Here is a 12,592-nt window from a genome sequence, read left to right on the forward strand (position 1 = left end):
GGTAAAGGGAAGGAGAAGGAGTGAGAGTGGGGGAGAGGGAGGAGTGGTCAAGAAGGAGGAACAGACGCCGGCAGACTTCACCCCTCCCCCCACGCCTGGCTCTTCTCATACACGCCAACCGGGTGCCTAAACCCTGTGTATGTATGCGCAAATATGTATGTGTGTGCGTGTGTGCATGCGTGTCTGTGGTGGCTGCTGCTCCAGCTGCCGGGCCCGAACTGCTCCCCTTGTCCGCTCGTGATTCACTGGGGCCCTGAGTGGCTGCTGGTTGGCTCGCGCGCTGCTCCAGCCTCCAATCCCCCGTGCCTGTCCTAATTTCCTGATCCAGGGAACCTGCTGCCGCCGCCGCCGCCACCGCAGCTGCTGTGCTCTCCATACAGTAATTACTGTACCCTTCTGACTGTTCAGACGTGCCGTGGCCAAAACCAGCTACCGGTAGTAATTACAGAGGGCAGCTTCAGTCATTCTCCTGACCACCACCACCACCATACCTTCTGCCGGGCTTCCATACAGCTGCCCATACAGCTTCCATACAGGTGACTGCTGGGTTTTACCTACTGTTTTATGGATCAGCAAGCATCCTTCTACCTTCCTTTCCTTCATCTTCCAGGCGCTCTCCCCGACCCACAAGAGTGCTTAGTGCAAGTAGTATGGTAGGTAGCCTTCTTGTGCTCCCACGTTTTGGGTGATGGAGAAAAAGGGAACAGTCCATTTGGTCTAATCTTGCATGGGGAAGAAGATGCCTGTTAAAAGTACATTTTGGAATGGCAATTTACTAAAAATAAATGTCTTTGAGTTTCTGTGAGCATGTGGTTTGTTCTCTGTAATAGAAAAAAGACTAAAATAACTCAGGCTGGTATGGAGGAAGGTAATTGCTAGCTATGCATTCTCTCATCAAAGATTTTAGTTAATTGCTAATTGCATAAAATGATGGTTGGAGGTGCTGTAATTAAAAACTTAACCTTTTATTGAAAGGGGGAGCAGATAGATTTGTGCCCGACATACTTTGCTACATTCAATTACAAGGCTTTACAAATAAAATGAGTTTGGGAAGAGCCCTATTAAAATTTTTGTTCTCTCCTGATTTCCCTTAACTTCTTTCTTCCGTGTGACTTGTCCTGCTCAGCTGTGGCTCACAAGCAAAGTACTAGCGTTTTAAAGGACAACGCATCCTGCAAGCCTTTCATAGAAAAGAGATTCTATTATCGAGAAGATCTTTGAGAGTTTAATTAAAAAGAGTGGTGCAATTCTTACTAAGCTAAGCATTGAGTTTTCTGGAAACAAGTAATAGTTGAAACTTTTAAAAACATAGTCACTTATGTGGGGTTTGTAGAGTACCTTATTTTTTATTATTATTTTTTAAAATCATGTCAGGAAGGGGGTATTATGAATAACATACCTAATTGCTCAGTAGAGACTGAGAGGACATTTACTTACCTTAATGAAGCCAGAATATTCATTTTGGAGCTGATGAAGATTATGAGGTTTTAATTTCATAGATCTTAAATTGAATGTGGCTATTCTTCCTTACTGTATGTTCAGTTGTCTGGCAGGAGCTGTTCCTTTTGCCATTTATTTTCTGACTTTTCTCCTCCCCCCCCCCTCTCTCCCCACCAATTATTTTTAATGCCCTATATAATTAAGGTATGATTTAAATACTTGAATAATGGTAGATTTTAGAGAATACAGTAAAAATTCAGTTTTGAGATGAAAATAGAACATAACATGTTAGTGAGAGAAGAGGTTAGAATCATTAAATCAGCTTTTAAAACTTACATATCTTTCTATTACTGGTCAGATAGTTTTATATAAGTTAAATTCAAAAACAACTCTCATTTTCCTAGGGGAAAATATGCCTAGGAAAGAGACAATTTTGAGAGTTACTCTAGGAATAGTTTGTACTGCAGACTTTTAGTACTTTATCTAAAATTAAATATGCACTAAGGACTGAAATCTGATAAACTACCAAAAATAGTTTCTAACTAAACAGTTTCATTTGTTAAAAACCCCTAAAGATGTTAAAGTTCACACATCAATTTCAATCTCTTTACTTTGTAACCTAATCCGAAGCAAACAAAGTTTTCAATTTTACTATTGATTTGCTTTGTAATGGGAATTTGTAATGGGAATTCAACTTGTTTTTTGGTACTTTAGTTTTTCTCATATGTAAATTAAAAATCTAATCCAATAAAGGTCTCAATTTTAAATGCATAGAAAAAGGTGAAGACTTTATTGGTTTTGAATTTGACTTTGATTCTTAGCCAAATTCAAGTACATTTTATTTAAAGAACTGATGAATTAGCATTGCAAAAAAGGAAGCTGTAATTGGGCCATTCTAACCTAACATCACTGTCTTTTTTTTTTTTAAATGAGATTTCTATGCTAGTAGATTAGGGAACTGTTAATGGCTTGGTATCTTTGAGTTTCAGGAAGAAGTCAGGACAACTAAAGCAAATTGAGAACTGGATCAGACCGTTCTGGAGATGTAACAGTCTTTGGCTTTGTGGAATTCAATGTTTTTTTGAAGTTCAATTCCATTAGATGGAATGTTTATCAGATTTGTAGATGTCATGAAGCATTGTAAGAATGTTGAAGACACTAGAAGGCAGGATCCAAAAAGATTTTGACAAACTAGATTGACAAGCAGAATCCAATAAGATGAATTTGAATTGGGTTGAATGTTGAAAATCCTATTTGTGAATTCAAAAAACGTACTACAAAAATATAGAACATAGAAGACCTGGCCAGCAAATAGTTCCTATACAAGAGATTTTTAGGAGTTAAAAGGGGTGCAACAACAGCAGCAACTAAGGTGATTTTTAGACTTAATTAAGAGAAGTTGTTTTCACAACAAGGGAGATAAAATTCTCCTATTGAATTTTGTTCTGAATAGGCCACATCCAGAGGATGGCATTCAATTCTGTTTAAAATCATTTAGGAAGGGACCCAAATAGTGTGAGGATTAAGTGCTATACCATAGTAGGGACAATAGAAAGGAGGAGGAATGTATAGCTTGAAGAATGGAAGTTGCACTCCAGTGGGACATGATAGTTGCCTTCAAATACTTAAAAGAGCTTAGGTAATTATTCTTCCTGGTTTCCGAGAGTGAAGCTAGGGGCAATTGTTGGACATTGCAAAAAGGCATAGTTAATTCAATTTAATGGACATTTTTAAACATTTTATTAAAGAGGGCAATATATTTCCAAGTATGGAGTTGGAAGGGAAGAGAGTAAAGCTTGAACAAATTCATAGATGAGAGAGATGGAATGTTGAATTTAAAGAGTACCTAGCTCAGTCTGACTGGAAATAAGAGCTAGATTGTGAACAGGATGGGATAAATATAGAAATGTGAGGAGAGAAATGACATACTGAAACCTATGCTTTATTGAGATTGTTTTCCCAACTATATAGAGGATAGCTTAAAGAGAAGGAGAGAATGGCAACAGGGAAACCAATTAGAAGGTCAATACAACAGTCCAAGTGAGAGATGAGGGCCTTAGCTAGGGTGGCTGGGAGAGCAGAGGTGATAAATGTGAGAGATGATTTGGAGGTAGGATCACTACAATATGTTTAATTGGTTATTGGGACAAAGATGGTGAGGTCATGAATGTAATGACTAAGGTGGTGGTGCCCTTCACAGAAATAGGGAAGCTTAGAGAAGAGAGGAGTAGGTTATAAGAAGAGTTTCCTTTTGATCATTATTTGGATATCTAGTGGATACATATTTAGAGTTGCCTAGCTAGCAGTTCTCAATGTGGGAATAAAATTCTAACAAGAGATAGATAACTTTTGGAGCCATTTTCATGAATATAATTGAATCATTTCAAATGGTTGAGATTACCAAAGAGGGGAGTAAAGAGAAAATGGAGGCCTGGAAGCTTAAAAGAAAGGAGATGGATGATTCAGCAAAGAAGACTGAGAAGGTGGGAAGATTGAGAGAATGAAATCATGGAGGTTAAAGAAGGAAAGTATAGGAGGAAGAGTGACCAACAAGAGCAAAAGCTGCAGAGAGGTCAAGGGGCATATGGACAGAGGAAAGACTGGTAACATTTTGAAATGTGGTGGTATCTAAAAATAGATTACAAGGGGTTTTTAATGACTGGGGTAAAGAAATGGAGACAGGGAATGGAAGTAGTTAAGGAAGTTGAAAGTATTCAGAAGAAATAATGAAATAGCTTTTGAGAGGGGAGCATTATAGGGAATTGATCATCAGCAGGCCAAATGGAGAATAAGCTTCCTGGAATAGTATTCTTTTCACAGGATATTTTCCAAGTTTAAACTTTTGCCTATAACCATATAATATAGAGAAGATTCAGATTCAGGTTTGTTGGACTGGATGACTTCTGAGATTTCGTCCAATGCTTTGATTCTAAGAAAATTAATTAGAATGAGTGCATTCAATTAATACACTAACCACATAAATGGTTTAAAATATGAAGTTGTCCCTGTGATATCAGTATTAATGACCTGGCCTAAGAATAATGAACTCTGTGCTGCCTGATTATTTAGATATGAGTTATTTAACAGAATTTACTTGAGCCAATTTCTAAATGCATAATATATATTCATCCTTTTCAGCCTGTGCCCAGAGGCTCCTAAGATGATGAACAAATAAGTGAAATATTGGTAAGGAATATGCCATTACAGAGTGTTGATAATAATCATATTCTCCTATAATTCCTCATCAATACTTCTCCTTTTCCTCCTCAATCTTTCCCATCCCCCCAATTAAAATAAACAGAATATGATTAAGGTGTAGCTTTAGCCTGTGTTTGGGTTAGGGCTAATGAAAAATATTCTGGGTAAATCTTGCCCCAAACTGTTGGACGAGATTTGTGTATATTATTTGATCAGCAAAAGCAAATCGTCTTGAAAAGTTTTCCTGTACACTGTGTGTAGGAGGAGAGAAATAAAGTAAGGCACCCAATATTAAAATGTGCTCTCTTGAAGTATCTGGAATGTTAGCATGATTTTAATGGGTTACAAACTTTGTTATACTATGTAAAGTTAAAGTTCTTTAGGGAAATTTGGGGTTTCTTTAAAGTAATTGTAAGAATTATTCTTGATCACTTTTCCCCCTGTGTTCGTTTGTTTTTTCTTCCCACTATATCCACCTTTTATAGTACAGATTTGAGAGTTTTTTTTGTTTTTGTTTTTGTTTTTTAAATTAGGCGGTGATGAGGGAATCTTCTAGAACTTTGATTTTACTGGTGTAAGAAGATCTTGATGAAGAAGCCCATAGAGCTCCACAGCCATTATTAAATTCACTAATTTTAGAGAATTTCAGGAGAGGGGGGACTAATGGGTAAACTGATTTACCCCATATTACAAGACAGTATGTATCAAAAACCTAGGTTTTCCTGACAAAAGAAATTCAGTTCTTTATTGGGTCAGGTGACCTCCCTTAAAACGTATCATTTGTTTTTACATTACTTTCATTTCTAAAAATATAATTCTCACAAAGTGTCATTTTCAAAACTAAGTATTAAAAGGGAGGTGCAATTCAGCAAAACCATATCAACTCACAGTGCTTGCCTATGAGAGAGAAGAAAGGAAATTCATCTCTTCTTACTTACCCAAGCTTACTCATTATAATTACAAAGTGTTCAATTGTTTTTTTTGTTGTTGTTATTGTTTCTTCTTTTTACATTTCCATCATTATAGATAATTATTTTCCTTGTCTTGCTTACATCACTTTGTATCAGTTGATATATTTCCTCAGTTTATCTGTAGTGAATATCATATTCACTATTTTTTTCTTTTCTTTTTCTTTTCAAAACATGTGCAAGGATAATTTTTCAACATTGACCCTTGCAAAACCTGGTGTTCCAATTTCCCTCTTTTCTCCTACCTCCTTCCCTAGATGGCAAGTAATCCAATATATGTTAAACATGGTAAAAATACATGTAAATCAAATATAGGCATACATATTTGTACAGTTATCTTGCTGCACAAGAAAATCTGACCAAAAAGGAAGAAAAATGAGAGAGAAAATAAAATTCAAGCAAACAACAACAAAAGAAGTGAAAATGCTATGTTGTGATCCATATTGAGTTCCCACAGTCTTCTCTTTGGGTGTAGATGGCTTTCTTCATCACAAGATCATTGAAACTGATCTGAATCATCTCATTGTTGAGAAGAGCCACGTGCATCAGAATTGATCATCATATAATATATAATCTTGCTGTTGCCATGTACAATGATCTTCTGGTTCTGCTCATTTCACTTGGCATCAGTTCCTATAAGTCTCTCCAGGCCTCTTTGAAATCATCCTGCTGATTGTTTCTTATAGAACAATAATAATCCATAATATTAATATACCATAACTTATTCTACCATTCTCCAGTTAATGGGCATCCACTCAATTTCCAGTTAACATTCATTATTTCTTATGGTGCAATGTAACATTACATTTATGTACTATAGTTTAACCATTCCTCAATTAATGAGCACCTATTTTGTTTTCAATTTGCTGGTACTATAAGGTGTTGCTTTAAGAATTTTACTATTCTATAGGGCTCTATTTGAAACCCTTCTATCATTGGTCTTCTTGGGGTATATGCCAAGGAGTGAATGAAATCTCTGGGTCAAAGAGTATGGACATATTAGTTTCTTGAAAAAAAATCGAAATTATTTTTCAGAATGGTTGGAGGCAGATATCTTTTAAAAAATGAAATCAGCAGTTAAATTCACTCTTTTTAGGTAATGCCCATTCAGTTGTCACTCTACCCTTAGCTTTTCTAACATAGATAATTCTAGAGTCTGAATGAAATTAAGTCTAGGGAGTAAAGTAGCATTGAAGTCTGAGACATTTTGGAAAACATGCAGAAAAAGGTTTATTGAACAGATGGTGAATGGTGGAAGGCTAGTAAGCAAATTTTCCCCTGGGTTCTGAAATGGGTGAAGTGTCATAGAAGATTTATGAGGAAGGACTGGTAATATTTCTTTGGAATGCATCTGTGATAGTTTTTTTTTGAGGGGGAAGGGAAATGTTGAAAGTGGATTTAGGACTTGGTTTAAGTTGTCATGGACAGATTTTATTTCTCTCTGATGAGGGGAAAAAATGTGAATTGAGTTTTACTTGAAATAATGACTGATTTTTGTGAGCAGATTTGTAGCAGTAAAGAAATTTAACAGACCTGGGGAATGCAATGTAACTATGTTTCATCTAAACTTTAAATGAAAATTTATCAAGATTGTGTTATCAGACTAGATTTAATTAGCCTTTTTTTCTATATATTATAGATGTTTTGTTGCCTTTTGTTGTTGTTGATGAAGGGATTGTCTCTTTGGAAATCAAACAATTGTGTCAGTCTTTTTAGGGATACAAATTCTAATGATTACATTCTGTGATTTGGGTTCAAATTACATTGTCCCCTTTTTTGATAAAAATTAATTTATGTAAAATTTGGGATTTTTAGAATATAATAATTTAAAAATCTTATGCAAATAAGCTGGCATGAAAAACTGACTTTATGTGGCCTATGGAGCTAATTTTGATAACATAACTTAATTGCTTCTATGGTATCTTTATGTAGATAAGAATCATCTGTAAATTATGGGTAATAGAGCAAGTTTTCAAGTATTTGGCTATGGCTTATGGAAGCAGACAGTTGATATTCCTAATATGTTTTCTCATTCTTTTTGTCTCTCCCTCTCCTCCCCCTTTTCCCCCTCTGTCTCCTCCCCCTGTCTTCCCTCCCCTCCCTGTCTTCCCCCATGTCTCCCCCTCTCTCTTCCCCGTGTCTCCCCCTCTCTCTTCCCCGTGTCTCCCCCTCTCTCTTCCCCGTGTCTCCCCCTCTCTCTTCCCCGTGTCTCCCCCTCTCTCTTCCCCGTGTCTCCCCCTCTCTCTTCCCCGTGTCTCCCCCTCTCTCTTCCCCGTGTCTCCCCCTCTCTCTTCCCCGTGTCTCCCCCTCTCTCTTCCCCCATGTCTCCCCCTCTCTCTTCCCCGTGTCTCCCCCTCTCTCTTCCCCGTGTCTCCCCCCTCTCTTCCCCTTGTCTCCCCCCTCTCTTCCCCTTGTCTCCCCCTCTCTCTTCCCCTTGTCTCCCCCTCTCTCTTCCTCTTGTCTCCCCCTCTCTCTTCCCCTTGTCTCCCCCTCTCTCTTCCCCTTGTCTCCCCCTCTCTCCTCCCCCTGTCTTCCCTCCCCTCCCTGTCTTCCCCGTGTCTCCCCCTCTCTCTTCCCTGTGTCTCCCCCTCTCTCTTCCCCGTGTCTCCCCCTCTCTCTTCCCCGTGTCTCCCCCTCTCTCTTCCCCCTCTCTCTTCCCCCCTCTCTATCTCTTCCCCCCTCTCTCTTCTCTCTCTCTTCCCCCTCTCTGTCTCTTCCCCCCTCTCTCTTCTCCCCCTCTCTCTTCCCCCCTCTCTTTTCCCCCCCTCTCTCTTCCCCCTCTCTCTCTTCCCCCCTCTCTCTTCCTCCCTCTCTGTCTCTTCCCCCCTCTCTCTTCCCCCCTCTCTCTTCCCCCCTCTGTCTCTTCCCCCCTCTGTCTCTTCCCCCCTCTGTCTCTTCCCCCCTCTGTCTCTTCCCCCCTCTGTCTCTTCCCCCCTCTCTCTTCCCCCCATCTCTTCCCCCCCTCTCTCTTCCCCCCTGTCTCTTCCCCCCCTCTCTCTTCCTCCCTGTCTCTTTCCCCCCTCTCTCTTCCCCCCTGTCTCTTTCTCCCCCTTCTTTCCTCCCCTCTTTCCCCCTCTCTTTCCCCCCTCTCTCCCCCTCTCTCTTTCCCCCCTTTCTCCCCCTCTCTCTTTCCCCCCTCTCTCTTCCCCCACCTCTCTCCTTTGAGCTCTCTCCCCTCTCCCCCTCTATGTGTCTCTTCCTTTGTTTCTCTGTCTCTCTGGAAGTGGGAAAATAACACCTGGTTCAGGATACATATGGAATTACTTATCCATTTTTCCTAAGGAAATTTGTAATGTACTTAACTTCAATCATGTTTCTTAATGTGTGTTTGATTTCATTTCAAATTTACTTCAAAGGATCTATGATTCCATGGCCACTCCTTCTTCTGAGGCAAATCATAAGTCTTCTCTGCTTTAGTAAGTAATTCCATGATTTAGTAAGTTTTGGGGAAAAAGTAAATTTATGTCTGTCTCTCTCTCTCTAGTGGTAAACCTTCTAGTAATTGAGTCTTTCCAGATTTAGTAGGTATAACAGAAAGAGCCCTGGGTTTGGAATAAAGAGAACTGATTTCAAATCCCTATTTTGACCTTTCCTTTTTTGGGCATAAACATTACTTCTCTGTTTTAGATACCTCATCTATAAAATGGGAATAATAACATATAATCTTTCTCATAAACGTGGGTTAGTGGCTGGTATAGTACATCAGCAAAACGAAACTTTTTTATTTCCCATTTTAATATTTATTTCATTTTATTCATTATTATTTTTTTTTCCCCTGAGGCTGGGGTTAAGTGACTTGCCCAGGGTCACATAACTAGGAATTGTTAAGTGTCTGAGACCAGATTTGAACTCGGGTCTTCCTGAATTCAATGCTGGTGCTCTAGCCACTGAGCCACCTAGCTGCCCCCTTAATATTCATTTTAAACAAGTATAAAATATGGAAAGGGGAAAATACTGTCATGTACAGAGAAGATGCAATGAAAAGCAATAAATTTCAATCTTTCTGATTTTTTTTTAAAGTCGTAATTTTCAGGTCATCTGACTATTTTATATCATTTTTCCTCAATTTATTCTCCAAATAAACTTTTTTTTTGTGTGTGTGTGTGTAAGCTGCTTTGCATTCTCTTCTATTTTTTCATTCTTTTTATTTTGTTTTATTACTTTCGTGTCTCTCAGAATACATTAGCTTGGATTGCTCATTCCCCCACCTCCAATTTTTTCTTAATCTCTCATTTAATTTTAAAATCCCTTTTAATGTCTTCCAAGAAATCTTTTTTGTGCTTGAGACAGATTGACATTTGTTATTGAAGTAGGAGTGCTTTTTTAACTCCATTGTCTTTTTCTGAATATGGACCCCTATCTTTTCTCTATCCCCATGGTAGCTATCTATAGTTAGATTCTTTCTCTTTTGTATGCTGATTTTTATTTTATTTTGTTTTTAACAGCTATTGGTATGATTAAATTGTAGTCTTTAGACATGGAGAATAATGCCCAATGCCTCAGGTCCTTATTGTTATTTTCTGAAATCTACCCTGGGGTTTAACTTTGTACTCTCCTCTCTACTCCTAAGTCATGGCTAGAGAACTGGTTCACAATGTCTTCCAAATGAACTTACTTCTTGTGGTTCCTCTGGAGGCTGCAAACTCCTATTGTCCTCTCTTCCCTGGACTGAAATCTAAACAGACTCTGCTTTGTTATATGTGCATACAGCCAGTAAGTTCCCTGTCCCTATGCCACTGAATTGAATAGCTCCTTCTGCTATATTCCCTCCTGAGGATCATCCAGTCAGCACAATTGTGCTAGACATTCCTCAACTGTGGACTATCCTTCAGTCTTCTTTTCAGCCATCAGAACCCCAAATTTATCATGAGATGAAATTTTCTAAGGGTGAGGCTACCTGTCTTTTTTTTTTTTGTGGAGGAAATTTGGAGAGTCAAAACTTCTGACCTACTCCATTTCCTCGGAATCCTCTTTTACAATACATTTTTTAGCCCATATTTGGAGTCTTTCTAATTTGGTGAGACCTGTTAGAGCTTGTTCTGCCAGCATACTTTTGAAAATTGACTATTGTCTTCATGCTACAGTAAAGTATTAGAGCAGGTCTTAAAGCAGAAGCTCATTATGAGATTGTTTTCAATATATAGTTTCATATTCCTAGTCTTCTTGCTAATTAAAACTACAGTTATAATGCCAAATATAGTTCATTATAGAGTCACATTTGAAATTCCTTATATGTGGAGATACATTAAGTAAGACATTAGGAAGTGGGATATGTGTATGTTTGTGGGGAGGGGGTGGTGGTGGTGATAGTAAGAAAATTTGACGCCATATGTCTATTTGATGGATTTTGTCAGTTTTAGTAGTGCTTTTTAGAGTAATAATATAGACGAATGGGTGAAATCTATGAATTTAAACCTGAAAAATTTTCAGGGGAAAATCTGATTTGAAATTGCAAAAAAAGTTTAAGTAGACTTTTTGAAATGAACCATTGACTCTTGATGTTTGAAGGGACTTTAGTGGTCTTTTAATCCAACACACATCTAAGCAAGAATACTCTCTACAATTTTTCCAATAAGTGGTTATATAGCCTTTATTTAAACACTCTTAGTAATAAGGAAATGATTACCTATTAAGACAAACCACTGACTTTTGTATGGCTCTGATTATTAGAAAGATTTTTTTTTCCCCTACTCTCTTCTCTCTCTCCCCTCTCCTTTGCTCCCTCCTCTCCCCTTGCAAGTTGTGCTGTCTTTTAAGAGCATATGGCATATGAGCCCTTTGATCTCAGAGGCGAGATGAATGAGATGGAGACTCATAGGGTATGAAAAGAGCTCCAGTTTATTATGCCATACAGCCCTGTTGATATACATTTTGCAAGCATGATCAGCACATGGATAGTAGGCAATTCTAATCACCATTCAGAGAAGCAGCTCATCGGCTTTGCGTATGCATGGTATCTACCAATGGGAGGAGAGCTAATCCAGCAATTCAGCAGCTCCCTCTCAGGCAAAAGGCCCTGTTCTGGCATCCCTGTTCATGTAGCCACTGGCTGTGACCCTTGGCTTACACTTGTTCCCACGATCACAAATCAATGCTCCTTGCTCAACAAGAGCATTTCTGCAATGTGGCAGAAAACTTATTGTGCATCAAGGGTCAAGGTGGCCTTGGTACTCCCTTTCAGCAGAATTCCATATTCTTGCACCTGCCATTTCTACTTTTCCCCCTCATACTCACTCTAATTCTCTTAACCCTTTTTTTCTTATTTCTCCATCTTCCATCCTTCGCTCTTATTTATAGACTTTAGGACGAAATAAAACAAGTCTGAAAATATAGTTTAAAACATAAATACTTAATAATATGCTAGACATTGTTTTAAATGCTGGGGATACTTCCTGTATTCAAGCAGCTTATGTTTTAATAGCAAGACGCTTAAAAGGATTATAAAAGGTGAGGTAGAGAAAAGGAAAGACTTGTGAGTCAGTCAATTGGAGCATGACTTGGAAGACCTTGAAATATGAAAACTTCAAATATTTCAAGATACCTATTAGCTTTTCCTTCTCTCCATCCTAATATCCCATCAAATCTTGTTTTTTCCAGTATAAAACTCCTACTTTGAGGACTCAGAGCTAGAATTAACCTTAGAAGTCATCAAGTCCAACCCCCTCATTTTATAGATGAGGAAATGGTACTTTTGTCCATGGTTATGCCACCTGAAGATTGTTATGTCTGTTATGTTATGTCTGAAGAAGGACTTTTTTTTTTTTTTTTAGGACCAATAGGATTTTGGGATTTAGAACTGGAAAGGACCATGAAGATCATTTTTGTCTAACTCCCTCATTTTACAGAAAAAGAAAAGAATGCTCAAAAGTACAAAATGATTTGCATAAATCACATAGATAATAAATGAAAAACATTAAATTTGAACTCATGTTCTTAAACTCTAAATCTGGTGTAATTTTCTCTCCTTTTATATATGCTGCTGCATG

General features: G+C 38.2%; 1 long non-coding RNA gene across 1 annotated transcript in view; it reads left to right on the forward strand.

Moving 5' to 3' along the window:
* The first annotated feature begins 373 nt into the window (after nucleotides 1-373).
* Nucleotides 374-12,592, forward strand: part of LOC141550234 (uncharacterized) — a 197,469-nt gene continuing 185,250 nt past the window's right edge. The window contains exon 1 of the long non-coding RNA XR_012484551.1: nucleotides 374-653. This is a non-coding gene — a long non-coding RNA (uncharacterized LOC141550234). The remainder of the gene's footprint in view (nucleotides 654-12,592) is intronic.

The sequence above is a fragment of the Sminthopsis crassicaudata genome, chromosome 1 (assembly GCF_048593235.1).
Source record: "Sminthopsis crassicaudata isolate SCR6 chromosome 1, ASM4859323v1, whole genome shotgun sequence".
NCBI lineage: Eukaryota > Metazoa > Chordata > Mammalia > Dasyuromorphia > Dasyuridae > Sminthopsis > Sminthopsis crassicaudata.